Source organism: Amblyomma mixtum, chromosome 2, assembly GCF_055824585.1.
Source record: "Amblyomma mixtum isolate Tamu chromosome 2, ASM5582458v1, whole genome shotgun sequence".
Classification (NCBI taxonomy): domain Eukaryota; kingdom Metazoa; phylum Arthropoda; class Arachnida; order Ixodida; family Ixodidae; genus Amblyomma; species Amblyomma mixtum.
In genome coordinates this window covers 117,361,788-117,387,650 of record NC_143013.1, presented here as the reverse complement: position 1 = coordinate 117,387,650, position 25,863 = coordinate 117,361,788, and the positions used below count along the sequence as shown (strand labels likewise).

The 25,863-nt window shown below is 50.5% G+C and overlaps 1 protein-coding gene across 1 annotated transcript in view; it reads right to left on the bottom strand.

Annotated features, from left to right (window-relative positions):
• The window catches only part of LOC149360696 (26S proteasome non-ATPase regulatory subunit 6-like), a 139,817-nt gene that overhangs the window by 55,167 nt on the left and 58,787 nt on the right, over positions 1–25,863 (bottom strand). The window lies entirely within an intron of this gene.

Sequence of the window (25,863 nt, the reverse complement as noted above, 5' to 3'; positions counted from 1 at the left end):
GTTTGTAGGTAACGTAGGGCGGTAACGCGTTTTTTTTTAGTGCAACGAGTAACGTATTTAGTTACTTTTTTTTCGGTAATGCCTACAGCACTGCGTCAAAGTCACCCCTGTGGTGGCATGGCTGGGAAGTACGACCACTGCGTTTCTGTTCATTTGCTTGACATAAGCTTTGTGCTGCTTCACCCTTTCCATCATATTGTTGGTGTCCCCAGCCTAAGCCTCGTTTATATGAACCGGACTGCGGTAGATAGAATCGGGGGGTCCAGTTGTGTAACGTCACCCCGACTCGACGATTGCGTGTAGTAGTAGTAGTAGTAGTAAGTGGTTATTTATTGTGCATTTGATACGGAAGATAAAATAATATTTGCTGCCCCGGCATCTGCTATCGCGACAGGAAGCACCTGAGCTGGGGCAGCGAAATAAAGGATAGCAGGCAGAGTGTAGAAGTGAAAGAAAAGTGGTGAGGGGACAGTAGAAAGGACAGGGGGAGGGGTACACTTTCAATGAGTCTATTTACATATCTACAAGGAATAAAATATACATATATACAGTGCGCACGCGCGTGGAGCTCTGAGCGAACGCTGCTCCGTCATACGCGCATTGCGTGTTTGCATGAACTAGATTTTAGAGAGTCGAGACCAGTTCAACTGCAGCGACACCAAGCGTCGAGTACCACAGCGGTGAGGGCAGTGGCAGCCTCCAAGATCGCGGCATGGCACCGCTGTCTCGCAGGCGCGATGGCGCAAGCGTAAAAACAGGATCGCAATTTATCCTCTCCCCTCCCGCTAACTCGACTCTTCGTCTCGATCCGGTTTACGTGCTATCTTCCGTTGGGGCTGAGGAAGTCAACCCCCCCCCCCCCCCTTCACCCACCCCCCCTGCCCTTCTTTCGGCAGCGGAGTCGACTGGACTCACTTCCTCGACTCCCGGAATCGACTGTGCGGTGTTTACATTGAACCAGTAACCGGTTTTCAACCCAAAGCAGGGTTTTTGCGTACCACGCCTTGCATCTTTTGTGTAGGACGACGAGTCTTTGGGGCAGTGGAGGAGGCGCCTGATAATGGTGTCCGGCTGGTACCCAGTTTCCACCGCTTCCTTTCCGAGAATGCTGGCCAACGTTTTTCTGACGCCTTTTACGAACGGATTGCATACGCGTTTTTGCTCCTGGCGTGTACTTAGCCTACGGGTAGAATTGTTTTTCGTTCGGTGTTTTTCTATAAGGATGTTTTCTTTTGTTGGCGAGTTTTAATTGTGCAAGGGTAGCCTTGCACCAAACAGCGCTATGGAACAGTGTTTTCTTCTATATCAGGTTAGGTCCAAGACTTTTTTCGAATCAATTCACCTAAGAGAAACCACGAGAAAATTTGTATGCATTGGAAACCGAGAGCTACCCGGCGGCACTGGGAATCGAACAACCAAACCGCCCGCGAACCGCATGCGCAAAGCACTGCAGTCGCTGATTTTAAAATAAATAAGGAAGAATTGGGAATCGCGTTCAACCTAAACTTGCTTGAATTTCACCGTACCCTTCCGACACAACTCTTTGACAAAGTTCCTCTCAAAAAGGCTATGACAACGTGACACAAGATTCGCAGGACATTCGGAGGACCGCGGGGCTCTCCGAGACTCTTTTCTTCATAGCTTCGTGTTCCCCGAACTTTTCTTCGCGGTTTAATTCGTCCTTTCAGCGCCCCCAACCCCTTTTCTTCACGGCTTGAAATTCCTTCCCCCGACTTGAGAGGGGGAGCCCGCCATCACCAGGGACATGGAGATGCGTGCCTCTTTTAGACGCCCGTTCCGGCGTACGCCAAGAGCGCCGACGCTGGGCGCGTACGCGCAGGAAGTGTCGTTGGAGTTTGGGCTTGCGCTGTTTTTTCCGACACTGAAGAACGACAAAGCTGGCGAGTCTGCCAAACCGGTCCTGAAAGGTCTCATGCATGAACGGAGCCTTGCCGGCTCACGTAAAAAAAAAAAAAGAAAACCTCACAGCGGCTATTGTGTCACTCCTGGCGAAGGGTCAGTCCTGAAGCGGTGAAACATTTCTGAAAAATCCCATCAGAGTTTTTGGAGAGAATCAGTTGCATTCTTTGACGTCCTGGTTACGCAGGACTGCCACGAGCTTTGTGAAGAGCGCAGTGAGAGGCACAAAGAATGGCATAAAAACAAATTTTGATCGATTTGGCGTGGCTACGGAAAATGCGAATTAGGTGTGTTAGCACAGCGGTTTCGATATTCGTAATCGGATCCACTGCGCACGGCTGGAAGTTGATGCAGAAGATACCAAAAGTCCAGCGCGAGAGACTGGTAATTTAGGACACGGGATGTTCGGCTGCGGCGATGTAAGAGCGAGTGCTGTGCTGCTGAGGTGTGTCGTATTACGTGTTATGTCGATCTTCCACTGTTTTCCTCATGGTTTGTACATTGTTCATGTGCATAGAACAAAAAGCGATGATTTAGTGGTCTGATGCAGTGGCCAGCAAAACTAATCTAATCGCGCCGTCCGAATTCGAAACCCACTCGGGCCGTAAGGTATTTTCTTTTAGTTAATTTTATTTAAGGTCAAGAAAACTCCAGACATACAGACGGACCTAGGCGAACACTAAGATTGAAAGCCTCACCCCCGGATAAAAAAAAAATTCGATCGCATCAGGTCGCTGTTGTTACACCGCCATGCGGAGGCAACGGCAAGGTGTTCACCGGCCGCCCGATGGAAACGCATCATCGTGCGGCCGTGGTTTTCGTCTGTTGACTTAATGAAGAAGACGGTACAAGAAAAGACTCTACCTTAGAGCCTATACTTCGTAAACAATTCATTACACAACCATTATGAACAGGCGAGACCTTTGTGCGGCGACATAATTGGTGAAAGCTTCGAAAACCCCGTGTCCTCAGCCTGTGCGTCAAGAAACCAGTCGTATGGAGCAAGGTATCCATTTCTCTACAGATCATTTGTAGGTGACGAAAGTGACACAGCCGGAGGATCTGGTTGCGTGTTGCGTTCTCGAATATCTTATTTACCCTATCACAAGACAGACGCCTACACTTGCAAAGCATCACGTCCTGTGACGATCCAACCCCTTCTAACCGCTGGTAAGGCTCCACCAGCGCTGGTGGAAGCCTACCGGTGGTCTAGCTCTTAGGCCTATAGGCCAGATTCTTTTACCCTCACACGCAGGCTGCGGGCGCGCCCCTGCTCTCGACACTAGTCGTCATCTATCGGCGCGCGCGGCCCAATGGACTGCGGGTCGCGCCGGCACCGCGCGTAGAATGCATGTTTACGTGTTGCATGTCTGTCGTTGTAGTGCATGTCTGTCGTTGTAGTGCTTCATCATAACGTATGAGGGTGTGTGCTGAGCGTCACTACTCACACTTTCCCCCTACCAGACAGTACTGCGGTTATCTTGCGCGCAGTTAGTCGTTAACGTGACATCTCCGAGATTTTTTCCGTTCATTTGGATGTAAGTGCGCCGAGGCAGTGCGCGTCTGTCTCGTTGTTTGTGCCCACCATGATGATATTGATGATTAGCGCTCGTGTCTTGTCTTCACCTTTTCTGTGTCTCGTTTTTCGTGCTAGGTTTTTCAATGATGATATTCTGCTGGCTCAGGATTCTAAACGCTGGCACCGCAGCGACGACGCTGCTCCACCGAGCCGCTCGTGCGGCGGCGCTGCTCAGGGAAATTCTGGAATAGTATTGCAAACAGCAAGGATTTTTCCCGCGGAGTAGTCGGCCAGGTAGCGTACGGACTGGGAACCGGCACTTGTAAGCAGATTTCTGCGCTGGCGTGTCGTTTGTTGCCGTCTTTTACGTGCGCTATCATCTATGATAATTTTAGGCACAGGAATGCGGATTTATTGATTTGATTCAGTGGTGTAGTAACTGGATAGGCGAGCTGCAGACTGAAGGTTGTCCCGACGAAGCGCGTGTTTTCGATCACTTCCTCTCTTGCTCTAGTTCCCATTAAAAACATTTCATGCACCGGATTGTAAGCACGACCGCTACTGATCTCAGTTGCTCTTTCCGCACGCATGTTATAGGGATCAAATGGGGGGGGGGGGGGGGGGTGATAAAGGGTTTACCGTAGTGTCTTTCTGCTTTTGCTATCTACCTTAATCATAGGAAAATATGCGCGGTTTTAATACATTCATTCACACATAGCCAAACGCCTACGCAACGCTGTCACACGCGGCGAGAGCTACCGAATAAAATGAACGCGACTTCGGACCTCAGAATTCGTGAAAGCTGGATCCGTTGCTAATACCTATTCAAGCTTTGATAATTTGAGCAAAAGTACGTTTTTATGAAACCAGGTTGCATAAACCATGACAAATTTTGTTTTTTGTTGGCGCTGCGACTCGGTTAAGCTCACAGCTGTAATTTGTTGATAAACTGGCGCACCACGCATGCGACAAGAAAGCCCTCTTTGCGTTTGTGGCTGGTACTCTATGGCCGAAGGATTAAGAGTGCATGGGAATTGGAACTGCGTGCTAGCCGTTCACCTAATACTTGATATTGAACAAAAAGTTTTTTTTTTTTTTTTGCAGTGGAGCACCAAGACGGTAGCGATATAAGCACGAGCGCGTTCTAAGCGTCAGCACAATTCACGTGAATGTCAAACTAAATGTCATTAAAACGCATCAATGTGCTCCCTTTGATAACGTGAATACTTCCTGCAACACAGCCACGCTGCGGAAGTATGCTCGGTAATGTTTTTTAGCGCCCGAAGCGCGGCTATATGCAGGCGCGCCCGCGGAGCTGCCGCAGCCCCGCAGTCCCCAAAGAAACGCTCGCACCGCGGCGCACCAGTCGGCGGAAAATGGCCGCGCCCAGGAGCGGCTCTGGATTCTGGTCTATATCAGTTGTTAGGTGTGTGTGTGTGTGTGCACGCACACACACAAAAGGAAGCGGAGTGTCAACAAAAAGTTGCGTGAATGCAAGCGCTATTCCTATGTAAGCGCATCAAACTATATCATATATACGACGGCAAATCTCATGAGAATGGATATACGTTTCAGTAGAGCTATCTCCATAATACTGCACGGATGCAGGAAACGGGCGCGATGCACAAGGGCGTCCGCAGAATTTTTTGCAGGGGGGGGCCCCATTGGCTGTTGGCGCCGGAGGGGGGGGGGTTATGTTCGTAGCAAAAAGGCACTATTTGCGGAGTAAATTTATTTATTTATAAATAAATAAAATAAATAAGTAAAATACACACATGAAAGAAAAATTACAAACAGCAAATTAAAGCGTGGCTAGGAGAGTTACATTGGAGTTTATCAACGAAGAAACAATTAAAATTAATAAAAATGCAAAAAGATAGTATCACTTCGTGGAGAAGAGTGCTCAGTCTTGCTGCATACGGGTTCTCGACACACCCGGATTGATGACCAGCACACAGCACAATATGTTCACAAACACGCAACGACAGTCAGTCAGTAAACAGCAACTGTAGACGCCTCGGATTTTTCTGGGCGAATTGCGTGATGACACGGGTGATAAATTCATTCCCGTGCTTCATTACACGCTCTCGGTGCACACTCATCATACAAAGGCCGTCCAGTCTGTCGTTTGTCATCGTTGAGCGTAGCCACGTTTTCACTCTCCTCATTGTACTGAAGGAGCGTTCGACCGTACAGGTAGTAACTGGCAAAGCCAGAGCCACCTCAATGGCTTTTGCAACACCAGGGAAGAATGTCTTGGCCTGATGTAGAAGCTCGCAGTAAGTTATTTCTGATGGGTCCCCAGTTTTGTTGCACCACATCTCGTACCAAGAGATCCATGGCCTCTTCCTTGAAGTTGTCGATGCCGTAAAAGCACTGGAGTTCTTCGGCGAGAACAGCGAACTCAACACGGCTCAAGTGCTTCATTTTTGATGGATGCAGCTGGAGAAGTTTGAAACTCCTCTCATTGCTTTCAGAAAAGCGCCGAGCTAAAGAAGCAGTGAGGGAGTCCAAGTACGGCACATATATTGCCACACGGTAGTATTCCTCCGGCGACTGAATCCCGTAGTTGTCTCGGTGGGCCTGACGAGAGACTTGTCTTGGCACAGATATCACCACATTTAAGTGATTGGCTGCCTCCCTTGCTGCATTCATGATGTTAGAGAACTCCTCTACAGCGTTCGTCCGGTGGCCGCGAAAAATACGTTGCAGCTCAGTGATGTGGTCATGCACAGAATGGAAGTCCATGGATACACCTTGCAGAATGTTCGTAACTGGTTCGAGCCGAGCGCTGTACTTCGCTACAATATGCAAGCAGACGATGAAAGATGAGCTTGTTGTTGCGCAGTAGAGGATGTGAGCTCGTTGTCTAGTTGCAGCGTTCGAGCATGATTCCGTGGACGCGAGCTCCTCGAGTGCTTCGACTATGGCCACCATGGAGGAAAAAAAACTAGGAGAGAGTGCGCTCAGCCTCTGCAAGCCATCCTCCTCTGACGCCGCTGCCGAGGGCCCTTTTGCGCACTGGCTCTTGGAAAATAGGCCCTCCTCCACAGTTACCAGACTGCCAACCAGCGGTGTTTTTTAGTGAACGTCCGTGCTCCGATGTAGCGCAGAAGCGCAGCGCCTTTGTTGCAGCTTTGGCGGAATGCGTACCGAGCTCGAGGTTGTCTGAAGGCTCCGCGTCTCAACACTTCTGTTGATTACATTCGAGTTTTTGGGTGCACTGTAGAAAACTGCAGGTAAACTTTTCATCAAAGGGTGCGTCCGCGACCTCGATCGTCACTGTTCAACTGTGGTTCATAAAGAGAATGACGAGGAATTCCTTTCGTCGTTATACACACATACGGAGCGTTTATTTCAGCGCATGCTGTAAGCGGAGAACTCGAGAGTAGGCGAAGAAAACGAGCCTCCAAAAAAGGGCGCAATGTCTTCCAGAGCGCTCGCGGCGGACGGACGTGTTTAACGAGCGCTCCGACGCGCTGCGAGAGATTCTGTTTCTCGGGCAGGCGGACTTCGGCCCGCCCATGGGCCCGCCGTTCTCCGCTGTTCTCGAGGCACACGTCGCGCCGAATACGCTCGCGCACATACGCTGTTCCGACGTGAAATGCAGCAGTGAAGTATTTCTCTCGCTGTCGAGAGAGAGTGCCGGCGGCTTTACGTCTACCCCTGCGCGGGGTCTCCCGGCCACTGCGCACCATCACTTACAAAAAGAAGTAAACTATATCTACTGCATAGCCGCGCGCACGTACCGTCCTGTCTCGACTAATCGCGCGCGCAGCATACTGCACTAGCGGCCGGGGTGGGGCGCCCGGCCGCGTATACCGTCCGAGGTAGCACCCACGGAGCGTTCGTGTCAAGCGTGCACTACCTGGCGAAGAGCAAGTGGGAAGTCAAGCCCGCCTGCTCGATGAACGCACAGAGGCTCACCATTGTTCTGTCACAGGTGCGAGCACTGACGCGCGGCCACAGGAGCGCTTCGAGACTGTCCGGTATGATTCCCAGCGCCCTGTAGGCCGCGAGCATCTCGCGACGCGGCACTGCAGAAGCGGCACAGCGAAGGAGCATGTGGTCTCCACTGCGCCGCAGTCATCGCACGCGTCGCTCGGGGGTGGTGGCCGCTGCGGCGAGCGAGCAGTTTGCGCTCACCACGGAGCCGTCAGTGAACGCAAGCAGATGGTCGCACAGTTGCTCGTAGAGCGAGAGAGCGAAACCGAAACCGAAATCCGGCTAAGAGCTACCGCTGCCTTGTCACGTGAGGGCCTATTTCCCATGATGCTTTCCATTATATTTTTTATGACTAGGCTTCAAGGTTGTGACGTCGTGCTCCCTCCTAGTTTTTCTTCCTCCATGATGGCCACGTAATGCTGAGAGAAGATCCTAATAGACTTATATTTTGCAGACCATCTTGTCTCACACAGCATCGGAATGTTCGGCACCAATTTTCTCCGGAGTACGCTCTCGCGGAAGAAGTTTATGGTTTGTTTGATTATGCCAATTGTGTTTCGAATTTCAGAGACGTCGTTCAGATATCGTTGATGACGAGATTTAGTTTGTGACTTGCACAGTGGAAAAATAGTGCCTTCGGGAACTGTTTTTGTATAATTTTGTTCAGTCCAGCTTCTTTTCCAGCCATTGTAGAGCATCCATCGTACCCCTGTCCAACGAGGTTCGAAAGAATCAGCCCGACATTCGTCAAAAACTTCAAGATTGCCGCGGCGATGCAAGCGGAGTTTAATTGCTCCAGCTCTACAAATCCCAAAAACTGCTCTCGAACGCACACTTCGGCTCCCGCCTTGTCAATAAAGCGAACGCCTATAGACATCTGCTCTTTTCCTGAAATATCTGCAGTTTCGTCAGCAAGAACGGAAAAAGCAAACGCTTTGTTAGCTTCGGTAACTATCTGCTCTTTCAGGATGTCGCCACAGATTGTGATGATCTCGTTCTGGACGCGGACAGAAGTGTACTTGGCATTGCCAGCAGAAGAAGCGAAGTGCTCCTGAAGTAGAGTATCTCCAGCTTCTACACGAAAGTCAAGCAGATCATTGAAGACTCCACTATCGGACTGCTTGCCGCGAATTGGCAAGTCATGCGTCGCGCAAAAGACAATGGTGGAAACTATTGGAAATAGTTTCTCACGGTTCCTTTCAACTTGCGCGTGGAGTGCTCTGTTCAGCTGCTCTACAACGGGTAGCTGCTTGCCTTTCATCACATCCATAAAGTTCTGTGAGGCCGTCATTGCCTCCTGGTGCCATTGGGATTTTACGTGATCCCTGCACGCCTCGTGCATTTTTCTGCAGTTACTGAAAGCGCGCACGATAAAACTTCCTTGAGTACCCCGGTGAACACGTGGAGGAAAAATGACGCAAAAACGACAAATAGCGCCTTTCGCTGTCGCTGAGTACGCAAGCCAGGGGGCGTAATCTCCCAGCCATTGATGTCGAAAAGGCCTCTTTCCAGGTGTTACATCCTTCTTAAAATCGTATGTAACATTTGGTGACCATGGCTTAGTAAGAAGACGTAACTTCAAAAAGTCCGGTATGCCAGTGAGTTTAGCTTTGCCTAGAAACTCTCCCAAGTCATATTCTTGAGGCAAGTTATTTGTTTTCTTGATGTTGTCTCCGGACTTCGATCCCAAGCAAGGAGAAAGGGAATCGTCTCGGCTTACTGCGTGACCGGAGCTCGCATGGTGAAGTTCCTTCCATGGAGACGACGACGTCGGCTACTGTCCGGTGATGAAAGGTTGCATCGCTCTGGTCAAATCCGGACTTAAATCCCAAGAAAGGAGAAATGGAATCATCTCGGCCTGCTGCATTACCTGAACTCACTGTTGACAGAGTCCCTTCCATGGAGTCGACGACATCAGCTACTGTCCGGTGATAAAAGCTTGCATCACTCTGTTCAAATGCTACACCGTTGTCACATATCACACCAGAATCTGCAGGGGCGCATTTGGATAACGCTTCGTCAGACAACCGCTGACGCTTGAAGAAGCGCCGAATGTCCATCATTCGGAACCGCGCGAGACAAAGCTGGCTATGGAGTTCTTCGGGGTTGGTAGTGTTAAAAATATATACACATTGATTGAAAAAACGGTTGAATGCGTACGTTGAAAACAAAAAATGACTATATATACAACGAAAACTTATTTACAAGATAAATGCACGCTCGCAGCTTCATACACCTCGCTCCATCTTGCTCGCGCAACCGCACAGTCGAGTATTTGCACACACACTACTCGCCGCTCGTCGTTTTCTCGTCCGCTGTCTTGATTGTTCTCAGCTTCGTTGACAACCGGCCACTAAAAATACCGAAGCACAAACACAGAGGCGCGCACACATGCAAGGGCCTACTTGCCGCAGTATCCCCGAATACGCACTGTTGGAGTTGAGGGTTCAGGACAGGAGTGCCGCTGAGCGAAGAGGTAGATGGCGAAAGGAGAATAGGTTTATTTACATTTTACATTGGTGGTTAGAAGTGAGACGATTCTGCCGCATCCGTTGTCGAGTTTTATATCCTTCTTGTTCCATAAAGTCCCTAGGTTGAGGACGCCCTTGCCGGAGTGGGAGGGGCCTAGAGCTTTCACCTGTGCGCACACACACGACACTGCACTCATGGTCACGCCCCCTTCACATGTGGAGTCTGAGGGAAAGAAGGTTGTCGTCGAGGTAGCGTTGACGGCGGTAGGTGATGGCCTCCGGCCAGCCGAAGGTTTCTGCGGGTCACCGACATCTGTTGATCATCAAATGCCACCCGCCGCTCGAGGCCAGACGCGAGGTCACGAAAACGCCGAAAGTGGTTCCTCGTGCTTGGGTCGGAGATGAGGCCCGCCAGCTTGTCGCGGTGCTTGGGCACGCCAAAGAGCAACCGGAGACGAGGCCCTTTGTTCCCTGGCACGGTCACGGCAAATGGGGAAGATAACGTTCGTCTCCCCGAGGCGGCGGCGGCGTTCTACACGTGCAGGCACTTTATGAAGGGGGTCTGGTTTTGTTCCTGCACTCCAACCGGGCAAACTCCGTAATTGAAGTCAGCTGGCACCTGGGTCCTCTCGGTGCTTGTGGTCCATGGCGGCAGGCCCGAAAGCAATCACCCTCAAGTCGCTAGCAGCCATACACAGTAGAAACAGGCGTGCTGGCGGCCACCCGGCGAGACTTGTTGTCGTCGTTCCTAATAGCACTTTGGGGGTGAAAGGAACGCCTCGCGACTTCCGAGGGGAAGGGACACTCGCCACTCCGGTCGGAAAATTTGTTTTGTGTGTTTTTATGGGGTTCAGAGCCCCAAAACGACTCAGGCTATGAGGGACGGAGTAGTACAGAGTTCCGGATAATGTCGACCACCTGGGCTGGGTCTCTTTACCATGCACTGACATCGCACAGTACATGGGCGCTGTTGGGATTTGAGGCCCAGCCAGAGGTGACAGGCGAGCCAGGCGAGCCAGGCAGGCGCCATCGGGCTGCCTTGACCAAAGGCGCTGGCTTCCGGAGAAGATGCAAGGAACGCTGGTGTGGGGGCGCCTCTGGAGACTGCGTCGCCGTGAACAAAAGCAACTGCTAATCCCCTTTGCCGAAGATTCTGAAAGCGGCGCTTCTACCGAACTGCGCTCTCCCGTGGATCGGAGGAGACAGCGAGCGGCGGCGGCGCCAACTCATCGCCTGCTTGCCCTTGAGCAGCCCGACAAAGCGGGGGTGGACACGGCTGATTTGTCCCTCCCTCCTGAAGAATTCATCGGTGGCCGGATTGTGCACTGTCTGCCTCCGTGTGGCTATCTCTCTAGAGATCAAAGAAACAGGCACCCATCTCAAGACGCCTCGAAACACATGCTCGCCGGTGCCGCTGTATGTCTGCAACGACGCGTCCCCGGACGCGGCACTTCGCAGATGTGACCCAAAGCTGGAAGCGGGGCCGCTTTTACTCTTTTTGCTGAGCGCACCGCCGCCCCTGGTGTGCGGCCATCACTCACGGTTAGAGTGAGTGATTTTCCAGGGGGGTGCAGCCGCCCCCCCTTGCCCCCCCCCCCCCCCCCCTCCGGACGCCCATGGCGATGCATATTGTGTTGCTCCGTTACGGAAAAATGAAAAGAACATGGTGACTGAGGTTATGCGTAGATGTGAAATACCGTAAATTAGCCGCATGTCCTGCTGCATGTATCCGGTCACCATACGAGATCACTGACGGACCCATATGACTGCAGCCTCTTCGAGCAAAAAGAAAACAAAAGTGAAAATAAATCCGCAATGCCGTGTTTGCACTAATGCTTATGCGGCCGCTAGTTTGTTCAATAAGAGTTGTTGCGTGGCGGGTATAGCATGTGGTAACATCTGCTATAGGTAAACAGTCCTTCCTATGCGGCAGGGCAGTATTATATTTTTAACTGCCCACAGGGCACCTATCGAAGCCCCCTCCCTCGTTAGCTCGACATTTAACCCGGGCTACTCTCGAAAAGAATTTTTGCCTACGTGCCTGCTGTCTGCACTACATGTACATTGAGGTGTTCGCGCTGTAACTGGGCTTTAAGCTTACGACATGTGTTTCTGATTAGTCCATATATGACAGTGATCTGCAGAAATTATTTCCTCACAGAAAAACCCAAATAGCTGATATGGAAATAATTTCGTAAATACAAAAATCATTCGTACTACGTAGAACATGTGCTGAACGCAATTAGGACAAAACTGGGCTTTTAGACTATCTCAATTTCCCACGTCTCAAAGCAATCTGTTTGCGTGGTTCTTAAGTTTCTTAGGTTCCATTTTTTGTTTGATGCACTGTTCACCTCACGGCTGTCCAGGCTCTTCATTTTTAGTGATACACTTTCTCTCAGAATGTGTGTGCGCATTTACCTTGTTCTTCATACTTTAGAGAAATTGTCGATGGTGTTAATGAGAGCAACTGCCGGGCTTTTAAGGCGCCACTGTCTGGTTATCGCAGCAACAAGCTTGTCTTTATCAGCCGCTTTGGCATTCTCCTTGTCTCGAAGTTCTGAACGGCTTTCGGAACTTTTGGGTATTTCTTGTCTCGTATGCAGACTTGCATTATTGGTACGAAATCACTGTTCCGGTGTGTAAATCCCGAGCAATATCTTGCTATAAATGTAAGTTTGTGCCAAGAACATAGCATCCGCAGCGACATAGCAGCGCTGTAACGTAGTTATGTAAACAAATGAACAAACAAACAAAAGAAATATTGCCGCGACGGAGTTTGCACCCCGCGGCGGTGCAAACAGATCAGTCTCGCTGGCCTGTACACGGGAGCACTATGCTCTCGCCGAAGCTAGGGCCGAAGCCAATCACCACCTCGTGCTAAACTGCAACACACTCTCACGCTGTGCTTTGCGCCTCGTCGTCTTCACAAACTCACAAACTCCCATCTGTGCCCAAGTCAAGAAAGGAAAAGAAACAGGTACGCGGCGTTGGTGTCCACATGCAAAAACTTGCCTTTGAAAAATATTTCGTAGTTAGCAGGGCTAAACCGCCCCCAATTTTTCGACAAAGACGGCGTGCGTACAAGGCACTAGCCACGGTTCGGCTTCTTTTCTTTCACCCCAGCAAAGAAGGGAGCGAGTAGGGGAGCCACACAATCAGCGCGCCTTGAACACACTGGGTGACAAAAGAATAAAGAGAATCTCAGCCGGGGCCCCGAAAAGCTGGGTTCACGTGAGGGGAGTACCAGTACACACTAAGTGGACAATGGGGGAAGGTGAAGGCATCTCTCCCAAACCAGGAAAGGAGGAATGTAAGAGGAGAAGGAGGAGCTCAACTTCATGCGGCGCGTGGTGGCGGATTTGTGAACTAGGGGCGCATGAACCAGAATCCTGGCCATGTAAACCAACATACCTTGACGACATTGCCTACGGAAACCCAGGGTTGAAATACAAGGCTGCAACAGCTGAAACCATAAATTAAACGCAGGCTTCTGTCCTGCGCCTTCTCACAGCACAGCGAGCGCTCAAACATACGCGTTACACCCTCGTAACGATCCTGGGAGTTTTATTTTCTTGTGACTAAGTGTGGGGATAAGACTGCTTGGAGCCAGGCGGGAAGGTGAACGTGCTCAGGTACGTGCGGTGGCGCGCTGCATCCATGGTGCGGCAGACCGCGCATGCGGCACAGTCCAGCTTGGGAGTCGAGATCAAGGCACGATTAATCCAGTGAGAGAGAGTCAATATAACCACGCGAACACTGCACAAACTATACCGCTGCGGCAGGATGGCTGCGCGGTGGCGAAGTAGGTAGAGCAGGCTAATCCATGGGCACTCGCAGAAAGAGAGTGGTGGGTCTCCGAAGGTCCTGAATTCCCGCCTCAGACCGTAGTAGACGGCCACGCTGCCACCGCCAACGTGCTGCAGTCGTCGGAGGCGCTGAGGAATGCAGGGTGCGTGCGAGGAGCCTCTTATTGCCACGAAATCCGCTGCCGCGAACGCCGCCTCGAAGAGCGGCATCAGTAGGGCCGTGGAGCTGCGTAAAGAACTTGCGATGCGCCGCCGCGGCATCAGTTCCAAAAGGAATGGTGTGGGCACGCCGAGGTGCGCGGGAAAACTTCCGTGAATCCGTAGCTACGAAGTCCACGACAGCCCAGTTGGCGCAGTGACGAGAGCAAGAACTGCCGCGCGCTGGGGCTTGTGCTCGAACGTCTCGGGCAGCGCGAATAAGCGCGCGCAAAATGGCGTCCGTCCAGCGAGGAAGCCGGGCGAGCGACGGGAGGCCATTACTGCACTTCTGCTAGACAGCGGCGCAGCGAGGAGTGCCGATAGTCGGAGACGCCTGGAGGGACCACCACATAATGTTGAAGTTGGGCGCAAGCTGGGAAAACACTAGAAGGCGTGAAAGCTGGTGATCGCCGCTGCCGGCGGCGCGATGAAAATGCAGACCGCCGCCGCCTGCCTGCAGCATGGAGCCGACGGCCCACGTGCGAGAAACGCATGCGCCGAGAGAGATGCGTGGTTTACCGTTTCCTTCGGCTGTTCGAATGAGACTGCTGTTTCATCTCTCAAAACGACGAGTGGAAGAGCAAAGTCTTCTCTCCCCGCAGCTTGTGGCGCGAGGGAGAGAGAAAAGAGAGCGTGCAGTCGATTTTTATTTCTTGTTGAAAACCATTGGTCCCGAAAACGTTATACCCAGTTACCTTTCTGGGACCAAAATGCATTAATTCTTTTTTGTTGCTGCTTAAAACTCTCGAAAGAACGTTTCTAGACCTTTAGTAGGAGCACTGCCTTTTTTCTTGTGTTTCTATGTCTTGCCTCTATGGTCTGGAAACGTTTGATAAATGCTGTACTGGGACTGGGACATTCCATCCTTTTTTGGAGTTTCTGAGGAGGTTTTGTGTTTGTTGGGTTGGCGCTGGCTGTCGGTGAAAAGTGCCGCTGTGCACTGATTTGTCAGCATACGTGCAGCGCCAAGATGCACACGACTGGCTATAAATGCGCTGGCAAAGAAAGAAAACTGGTGCCAATGTTCTTGTCGTTTCAGCGTTAAGGGCCCTTTTAGCGAGGAATCCAGTGGCGTTGGTGTGTCGATAAAATCCTTCGTTCAAACAACCCACAACGATCACACAGTACAACAGTGATGACATCGCTACACTATTCCTCTTTGGTCTACAGGGTCGCGACGTCATACCACCGCTATTACGGAGTGTGTCTAAAGAAAGGAAACCAACTGTGCTGAAAAGAAAAAAAGTCGAGCCGGGTCTCGAACCTCTGCCCCTTGGGTTGTGAGCCGTGCTCGCTAACCCGCGGCCACAGAGGAGCGTTCCTTCAACTTGGTTAAAGTGAAGGCGTGTGTGTCTTGTGTGAGTAAAAATACTATAAAATAAAGTGGTCTTGTCCGTGAAGTGATATGCAAAGAGGACCCTGGGCCGCTCAAGAAACTCGACGCGATAGAGCATCGCGGAGTTTAAGCGTCCCCCGAATTTTTTGTTAGCTATACGACACGACGTGGCACGCATAGGAACCAGGTTTGCGAAGGACAGCGGCACATACGAATCTGCTGCCCGCGTGCGTTGTTTGACAGCGGCCGCCTTCATTTATGAAAAAGTTCACCTAACATAGGAACTGTGTATTTTGCAAGAGGGTGTGAATATTCAAAGTTTTGCAGCAGCGAATTGAATATCCTGTTCGATTCGCTGAACAAATCAAATAGTGCGTGTTCAAAATTGTTTGAAACGAATCCAATACTTTCTCACGTCCGTTCACACAAGCTGAGCGGCCGTTGCTTGATGAGCTTTGTGACCTAAAAGCATGACGAGGTATTGTCACTTAGCGGTGATGGCAGTCAGGAAGGCTGCGAAGCAAGCTTCCAAAAGAATCTGTTTAGACTCGCACCCAAAAAAGAACAAAGGCTCGGTGGCTACGATAGGCAACAAGCGTGCTCTGTGGTCGTCGAACAGAATGCCCGCCGCTCTCAGCCCTGCTCGATTTGAAACGCAACGAACTTTCGAGATACGGCGTGCAGAGTAACCACAACAATATCTGGCATCGTCCCGATGCTTTGCAATGAAATGTGGGCAGAAATAAACACTAAGAATGGAAGAAAGCAAAACAATCACTGAAAACACAGTCCTTCAGCGAGCTTAATAAGACTTCAGGCGCACAATATACTATACTACTTCCGGACATGCAAGGCACCGCTATGATGCTGTCGCTCCGTCGTGGGCCACTTCGTAGTCAAGCTCTCCAAGTCGACGAATGATCTTGCATGGGCCGAAGTAACAGCACAGAAGCTTTTCACTCAGTCCGCGGCATTGAATGAGCGTCGACACCCATACACGGTCACCCGGCTAGTATTCTGCGTGACGTCTGCGCAGGGTATACCGTCGGGCGTCAGTGCACTATTGATCTTTCATTCGTTATCGGGGCAAGTCATGTGGGTTCTGTGCGCTGGAGGTAGGCAGTGGCTTCAATTTTGATTTCGTCTGAGACGTTCGGGAGAATGGTCTTGGTGTCGAGCATGGTGGTTGCCTCCCTGTCACGGACAAGCCTTATAAACGGGGTCATCTGGGTAGTCTCTTGCACTGCGGACCGCAGTGCGAGACCACGTAAGGCAGGATGACGTCCCAAGTCGTGAGTCGTGTTCGGCATCGACATACATGGCAACCATGCCTGCTATGGTCTTGTTCAAGCGGTCCTAAGACCGTTGGTATGCGGATGATATGCGGTTGTCCTCCAGTGGCTTGTTTGACTATAGCACTGGATGGCTTGTCTCAGCTCCACTGTGAATGCTGTTCCTCATTCTGTGATGAGTAGTTGGGGGCGCCATGTCGCAGAAAAATGCACCCCACGAAAAACTTGGCGACTTCTGCTGCCATTCTGTTCGGCAGGTCTTTTGCCGCGGCATAGCGGGCCTAGTAGTCAGTCACTACAATGATCTAGTACTTCTTTCCAGACCTTGACCTAGGAAAGGGCCAAGTAGCTAGGTCTATGCCGATTTGCTGGAAGGGTCTTGATGGAGGTTCTGTAGGGTTCAGGAATCCTTACAGTTGGGTGGCAGCAGTCTTCCATCGTTTACAATCTCGGTAGGTTTTCACATAACGCATGACATCGGCAGATAGCCGGGGCCAGTAATACGTACTGTCTTGAATGCGGCGGAGTGTGCGAGAAAACCCGAGATGTCCAGCTGTCGGCTCGTGTGAAGCTTGCAGAACTTCTTCGTGGAGACTTCTGGGTACAAGGAGGGAAACATTGTGCTCGGTGTGAATTTTTCACGATCACATCACTCTGTATGCAGATCAAAGACTATTCTTACTTGAACGAGGCTAGGAATGGAGAAGCCTTGCCCTCCAAGTACTCGAGGTGTTAGAGCTCAGGGTTCGAGCGTTGCTGATGTGTAAAAGTGCTGGTACATTAGGAAGGCATCATTGTCGTCGGCTCGTGACAGTCAATCGGCATCAAGCGAGGCGGCCAGACATGTCCTTCAAGTGGGTGAGCCAGTGCAGCGCGTGATGGTCAATCACAACTTTGAAAGGCCTGTAGTATAAGTACGGGCAGAATTTCGGCATGGCCCACACTATCGCAAGGCGCTCCTTTTCCATCGTGAGATAGGTGGCCTCTATCTTTGACAAAAAGCGGCTGGTGTACGTTATTTCTCTATCGCGACCTTGCCGCTTCTAAACGAGAACGGCGCCGGGCCCCACTCTGCTTGCGTCGGCATGAATTTCGATTTTGACGTTTTCGTCCAAGTGTCCAAGCACGGCGGTGACTGTAAGCAACGCTTAAGTTCCCGGAATGGTTCCTATTGCCCCCGCAAGGGCACCTTGTGTAACGAGGTGTTGGTGCTTGGCGCCACCACGGACCCTTAGCCCCCATACCGAAGCTGTCATCCGTACCGTGGCGATAGGTTGAAAGGTGGAGGGAAGAAACCTTGAACGGTGGCGGTCGAGGAAGTGGTCAATCCTCGGCCGATGGGCTCCTCGTCTGTCTACCAGGCGGGGAGTCCCGGGACCTTCCTCTGTGTATAAGGGTGAATCAGAGGCGACAAAGTGTCAGGAACCCTTAGTTTATACATGCCGTATGGAAAAATCTGCAAAAAAATCTGATCGGCCCCCAAAAAGGGGTCGCACCGATGTCAAGAAATTGAATCCACAGAAGCCAGAAATGTTCGCGAAGTTTTTTATGGTTCACTCAAACACTGATGAACCGGTAGCCAACCTCTCTGCATTTGTCATCGCCAACACCCTAAAAAGCTGTGTAGGCAAAGACTACAAAGCAAAAAAGCAGCGAACCGGAGATCTCCTTGTAGAAGTAAACACAAAAGAACAAAGTATCAAACCGATGTCATTACAGAATCTTGGAGAAATGAGCGTACAGGTAACCCCGCACCGCACCCTGAACCACTCGAAGGGAGTCATATCTGAATATGAACTCCTACAGAGTACCGATGCGGAAATGGAAGAAGAACTAGCTCAACAAGGAGTAATAGCAGCCCGAAGAATAACCATCCGGAGAAACAATGCAGAAATCAAGACAAAACACATTGTCCTAACTTTCAATGGCACAACTCTGCCTGACTCCATCCACGCCGCATACCTCCATTGCAAAGTCCGCCCATACATACCAAATCCGAGACGATGTTTTAAGTGCCAGCGCTTTGGACACAGCATGTTGGCTTGCCGCGGTAAACCCACTTGTGTCACATGCGCAGAAGACGCACACACAGAAGAAAGATGCGAACGCACAGCAAAATGCGTCAACTGCAATGGCGCACATGGCGCGTACTCCAGGTCGTGCCCAGTCTGGGAAACAGAAAAACAAATTATAACTTTGAAGACCACAGAAAACCTGTCCTACCTTGAGGCAAAAAAAACGTGTCTCTTTCCAACAGAAAGGGACATACTCTGAAGCGGTGACGTGGGGACGGCCGCCGCCTTCAGTTTCTGTCGGCACACAGGTCTATCCGGTGGACCTGGTGTCGACACCCAAGTCCCCACCACAGAAGTCGGTGGTACAGTCCACAGGGCTGAAACTTTCGCGAGAAGACCACGCGATCCTCGCTGGAGGCCCTCAGGCCCCACTTTCAGCAGCGGCATCCTCGGCGACAGACACCCAGAACAGCTCAGCTGAACTGGACCTGTCGCCCCACCCCTCTAAGAAGGCACCTGCTGGCCCAAAAGACTCGCCGCTGGAGCAGGGCCTGGTTCAGCGGTGCCAACAAAAAAGACGAATGTGAAGGCCACGGGCCATCGCAACCAAGAAGCATCCCCCACGTCCACCGTGGAGGATATGGATGTCGGCGAAAGTCCGCCGACATCTAAAACACACACATCCGCGGCGTCTCCGCGGAAATCCGGCGGCACGAAAGTGGCGATGGATACAACTCCTGGTTCGCCACCGCTGCAGCGGCGGCGAGACTCCCTAGAGAAGAAAGGGAAACCACGGATCACTGCTCCTGAGAATAAGTAACTTCCCCAATCCCCAACTTATCACAATGGCATATCTAATACAATGGAACTGTAGAGGTCTACAGAGAAACTACACAGACATAACCGATATGCTCAAATAAACAATGGCACCTACAGCTGTGTGCCTGCAAGAAACGAACCTTGGGCCACAGCACACAAACATCTTAAAAAAATATAATATTTTCCGGAAAGACAGAGTACAAGCTAGCCGACTCTCAGGAGGCGTCGCTATCATCACGCAAAGCGATGTCCCTGCAAGAGAGGTATCATTAAAGACGAACTTAGAAGCGGTCGCAGTAAACATCATTAGCCATAAAACAATAACAATATGCTCTGTGTACATACCACCACACAACACAATAGCCATGCATGACCTTGAAGAACTTCTGGAACAGTTGCCAGAGCCATATGTCATAATTGGGGATTTTAACGCACACTCCTCATTCTGGGGAAGTGAGCATACTGATTCCAGGGGTCAGCTCATAGAAGATTTTATTCTTTCGAATAACATATGTTTAATGAATACGGGAAAAGCAACGTACTGCTGCCCCAGCTCTGGAAAAATGATCTGTCTAGATTTAGCGTTTGCACCACCATCTGTTTTTAATGATTTTATTTGGGATGTTTTAGATGACCCCCGGGGAAGTGATCACTTACCTACGGTTTTAAAGCTAACATCAGCGACATCCATCCTCCCTACGAAGCCTCGGCGATGGAAAATTCACCTCGCCGATTGGGCACTTTTCAGAACTAATTGGCCACATTAGAAAAAGAATATGCCGAAACCCTTACAATAGAAGAAATAAATGAAAAATTTGTCACATGCTTAATATCTGCAGCAATAGAAGCCATCCCACAAACGTCTCAAATTGCACGAAAAACACATAAAGTCTGGTGGTCAAATGATTGCACATTAGCTAAAAAGCAGCAAAACAAGGCTTGGGGCAACCTTCGCAGATATCCCACTGCAGGGAACTTGCTCACCTTCAAAAGGGCTAGAGCCAAAGCACGATACATTAGACCAACGCAGAAAGGGCATCATGGCAACTCGCCCAAACGCAGCCATTATTGAACAGTACATATCCTCCATAAACAGCTCAATATCATCAAAGAAAATGTGGGAGCAGGTACGGAAATTCACTGGAAATTTTACTCCTTTTACATTTCCAATGCTAACAACACCCGGTACTCAAACAACATTAGAAGATCAGGCCAACATATTGGGTGAGCATTTTTCCACAGTTTCAAGCGCATCCAACTACACACACACACATTTCAAAAGCACAAAACAATAGTAGAAAAACAAAAACTTCCCTTCAGAACATGCATACATGAAGACTACAATCAGCTTATTACCATGCAGGAACTAAACATAGTACTAACATCCGGTAAAAAGACAGCACCAGGCCCAGACAGTATACATTATGCCATGCTTGCTCACCTCTCTGAGACGGCCATAGAGGCTCTCCTAAAATTTTTCAATAAAATATGGATGAGTGGAGAAATCCCCCATGCATGGAAAGAAGCCATCATAGTACCCTTCCTAAAACCTGGCAAACCACCAACTAGTCCCACCAGTTACAGGCCAATAGCACTCACTAGCTGCATAGCAAAATCATTCGAAAGCATTCTAAACATCAGACTAACCTTCATACTTCAGTCTCGGCAACTTTTAGATATACATCAATGCGGGTTTAAAAAGACATGTTCCACAACCGATCACCTTGTCCGCTTCGAGAACACAGTCCGGGAAGCGTTCATCCACAACCAACACTGTATCGGGGTCTTCTTCGACCTGGAGAAGGCTTACGATACCACGTGGAGGTTCGGTATCCTCCGTGACCTAGCGGACCTAGGTATCCGCGGCAGGATGCTGAGCTGTTTGAGCAACTTCCTGACCAATCGCACGTTCAGAGTCCGCCTAGGCGCAACCTTCTCCAAGACTTTCTTCCAAGAAACTGGTGTACCCCAAGGGTGCATCCTCACCACGACCTTATTTGTCATCAAAATGAACTCCATAGGAAAAGTAATCCCAAAATCCATCATGTACTCAGTTTACGTAGACGACCTCCAAATAGCATGCACGTCTTCCAAATAACAATAAATAAACTGGCTACCTAGGCAGATAGAAACGGATTTAGATTTTCCCCTCAGAAAACAGTAGCGGTTCTGTTCTCTTTGAGACGAGGCCTACAGGCCGACCCCACACTATATTTAAACCAAACCCCATTACCGTTCAAACAAGAGCACAAATTTCTAGGGATAACTTTCGATAAAAAACTCACTTTCTTGCCACATATAAACAGCTTAAAGAAAAAAAGCTTCCCAAGCCCTCAATGTGCTGAAAATACTATCAAGAAAACGCTGGGGGTCTGACAGAACTTCCCCAATAGCAAGTCTGTATGTGGAAACTAATGAACCTTCGTTAGAAGATCGAAGAACTGCACTAACTTGTACATACATCCTAAAAATCCTTTCACAGCCCAAACATCTCTGTTACCCAATTGTCACGGAATGCCCATCCCGAATGCTCTTCAACAACAAGCCCTATGCGATTAAGCCGTTGCTCTTGCGCTTCGAAGAAAAATGTCAAACTCTGAACATACTAAATGAAATCAAAAATATTGCCCCAAGACACGAGGCACTAGCACCGTGGTACACTCTCCCCACAGTGTGTGACGTCACACTAACACGCCTCAGTAAAACCTGTACGCCACACGACCATATAATACAAGACTATCCCGATCAAAACGCACGACAGAATTTTTTGTCGCGTATCTGTCGCGCGACAAAATTTTGTGTCGCGCGACAAGCTCTCTTGTAGTGCATTGTGTCGTGCGACAGGGGCTCGTGTCGTGGGTTCTTTCTCGCGACAAAAGTGTTTGTAGTGGGTTCTGTCGCACGACAGTCATCATTCCTGTATTTTGTAGTGTGCAGAAGGTGCCTGTCGCAGGATTTGTCGCGCGACAGGTTTTTGTCGTAGGTGCTGTCGTGCTTCAGGGAGGGTCGTGCCGCGCGACAGGGCCTGCGTGCCTCGACAGAGTTGCCTGTCGCGGGTTCAGTCGCGCGACACTACAGCCTGTCGAGGTATCTGTCTTGCGACAGATACCTGTCGTGGGTCTGTCTTGCGACAGATACCTGTCGTGGGTTCTGTCTTGGGACAAATATCTGTCGTGGGTTCTGTCTTGGGACAAATATCTGTGGAGGCAAGTGTCGTGTTAGAGGTTGCAGTCGATGGTAATTGTGGTTTTCTACAGAAATCTCGAATTTCTGTAGCGCCATCGTGGGATAGTGATAGGCGGACATTCACCAATTTCGTGTTAAATCACTTGCACTTTGGCCACGAAGACGATGCGACTTGCTTTGATCGATTGGCGACGATCATCGAGGGAATTAAATGAAGTGTTAATTCACAAACGCGACTCGAGTTTGCAACTCGCTTCCCTACCTAGCTACCGGCCGCACGAAAATTGGCGGGGATGAGAGGCGCCGCTCGCAATCAATCTTCCCTTCAGTTCGCACATGACAGTGTGAGCGAAAGAAGACCATGCTCAAGAGAAAGCATATGCACCAGCGAGAATGCTAGCGGTGCCTGTGAATGAGGCAGTGCTTGCGGTAGTGGCATGCTGCGAGCCACGCGAGCGTCTTCATTCCATCCGGCGCGAGCATGACGAATAGCGCTACTGAAGGTCAGTGTACTCGTGGCTGCTGTGACCTGTACGTGCGTCTCGCAACATACTGTACCCACTACCACATGCGGAGAAAAGGCTAAGGTCACATATACGCGTCGCTTAACGTCACGTAATGAGAGTAACCTGATGGCGAAAAAGCTGGAAGATTACTCGCAGTAATCGTCCTGCTATCACAAAGGCAGCATGTATGTTACGCACGCATGACCTGTTGCCTGTATAAATGATCAAGGCGACTCCCATATCAAGTTTCCACGTTTCAGTTTTTAGCCGCGCATGCTGCAAGATCATCATAAAATATGAAAAAATATATATATATTCTTACGTACGACTTCGTTCATTGCTTCCATTGAAAATTTCATGACAGTGACACAACCATCTCGCTAAATATAGAGAACAGCGTACGAATCCTAAGGCCTAGTACAGCCTTGAGCGTGTTTGAACACGGACGCCTAGAAAGGGCGCGCGCGTGGACCGTTGCGTCGCGCCTGCGCTGTAATTTCCCGGAGGAGCAAGAACCCAATATTTGCCAGTCGACGTGGCGTTACCCCGCGACGCCAAGAATTGGGTGGCGAGTTCTGCGACATGAAGTCGCGCCGCAAGAATTCGGTCAGTGAGTGACTTCCCCATGAGGATGTATTAGTTCGGGGCTCCCCCTCCGTGACCAAGGGGCTTAATTAACTCGCGCGAACTCTGTGACTCCCTACTGTAAACGTGCGTTTAATGTCCATTCACACTCGCAATAGCAAAGGCCATGCGGCCAGCAGTCGCTTGCGATCGGGCAGCAGCTCCACGACACTTCCTCACACCTACAAGAGTGACCTGCAGCTCGCCTGCTCGTTTGATTCTCACGTGAAATGAGAAGTCTTGGGACTGACGTCAGTCGATCGCGCGCTTTGGTTCAGTCTCCTGCGCCCTCGCGCCTCGTCCTCTAGAGTGTTCTGGTCCCTCACGCTCGGTCCACTAAAGTGTTCTGGTCCCTCGCTATTAACAGTGTGCTACGACAACCTGAGCGAAGAGTAGAATGTCGGGGCGGTTTTGACGTGCGCCACTGCCATGCAAGCGTAAGGGCGCTCTTCTGGGACCGGCCTGCCAGCCTGGAAGCCGGCGTCAGAAAAATTCACTGGTATTGTTTGTTCACGTCCATTTACTAAGCTCTGGGATAGAGTATCGTTAGCCAATATCGAGTTGTTGGTAGAAGCGGTAACAGCAAAACAAATTTTCTCCCACAGCCGCTTCTGCTGCCCATTGCAGCTCGCCTGGCTTCTGCTAGCTCTGCTCCTGAAGGGGTCGCGGAAACCGAGCTTACTTCACTATGACGCGGGGCTCACAGTAAAACGGTGGCGAGGGTAGCACCGCAGTGCTAGCCAGTTCCGAATCGCACTCAGCTTAGGCGTCGATGTGCAATCGGCTAAGCTTAGCGACGACAAGGGTAGCTAGAGAGCAGCGCGCAGTTCGTCGGCCGGCGCGCCCGCGGGCGGCGTCGTTGCCGAAAGCTCGGCTCGCTCAATGATTGGCTCAGTAGCTCGCGAACTGAGCAGGCAAGGCTGGAAAATCGAGCAGCGAGCGTCTGTCCTGCGACTGAGCGAGACTTTATTCTCACGTTTGCATGCAGCATAGGTGAACAAATTTAGCACACATATATGCATCGAATATCTGCTGCCTTACAGCGTTTATTAAACTCGTCCTCGACGTCACCGTTAGCGCGGAAACCGCGCATATCTTTATTTCACTACGAGACATGGTTCACAGTACAACGTACAGTGAAGAGAGTAGCACCTCAGCGCTAGCCAGTTCGAAAGCACTCTCAGCTCTGGCATCGATATGAAACCTGACAGGCTTAGCGACGAATACGACATCCAGGGAGCAGTGCAAACTTGTCGCCCGGCGCGCTCGCGGGCAGTGTCATTTCTGAAAGCTCAGCTCCCGCAATGCTCAGCAGCCAGCGACTTGGGCTCGCAAGGCTGGAAAACTGAGCAGCTAGCGGCTGGACTGCGACTGAGCCCACGTTTACAGCACAGGTAAACAACTTTTAGCTCACATACAGTAAAAGCTCGTTAATTCGACACTGATGGGACCGCGAAAAATTGTCGAATTATCCGAATGTCGAATTATCGAATGAACAACAAAAAACAATGTTTGCCGCAACAGGACGTATACCTTTATTTGGCAAGGAAATCTGTAATCACCGTCTGCTTTTTCGAGCGAATTTGAGCGACTACGATAGCTCTAACAGCTGCCAGGTGCTCCGCGGCACACGCGCCGTCAGGGATTTGTTCACAGAAGTCCTCCCGCACAGACAAGGCTTCTGCGGCTTCTTTCACCGTGCACTTCGGCATTTGGGACAACTGCTCACAATCGTAAATCGTCGTCGTACTGTCAGCGCCTGTCACTTTAATTATTTCATCCTCGGTCAGCTGACAGGACACAAAGGCGAGGCGCGCAGGCCCTGCGCGCTACCCACCCGAAAGCAGCGCGGGGAGGAGGTGGGGAGGAGGTGAAGGGAGCGCGGCTCCCCGCTTATCTGTTTTTTCAGCCAGCGTTCGCGGGGACGGCGTTGTTGCTGGGACGCGCGTCTTATCTTTTCTCTTTATCTTTCCTCTGATCTTTTAACTCTCCTCTATCTGCACATGGCAGCGGTGGTGGCTCGGCTGAGCCAGTAGGCAATCCCTTGCAATTTCCTTTCACCCTTCTCTCAGTCGCAACAAAACAGCAACAACAAGCAGCGCAGTAAACACGCTGACAAAGCGCGCATTTACCAAAAAAGGCGCTGTAAATAACCGCGATCGTAGCGACTGCTGCGACACAACAAAGCACAAAAAAAAAGACGCCAGCCGCTTCGGCCGCCGC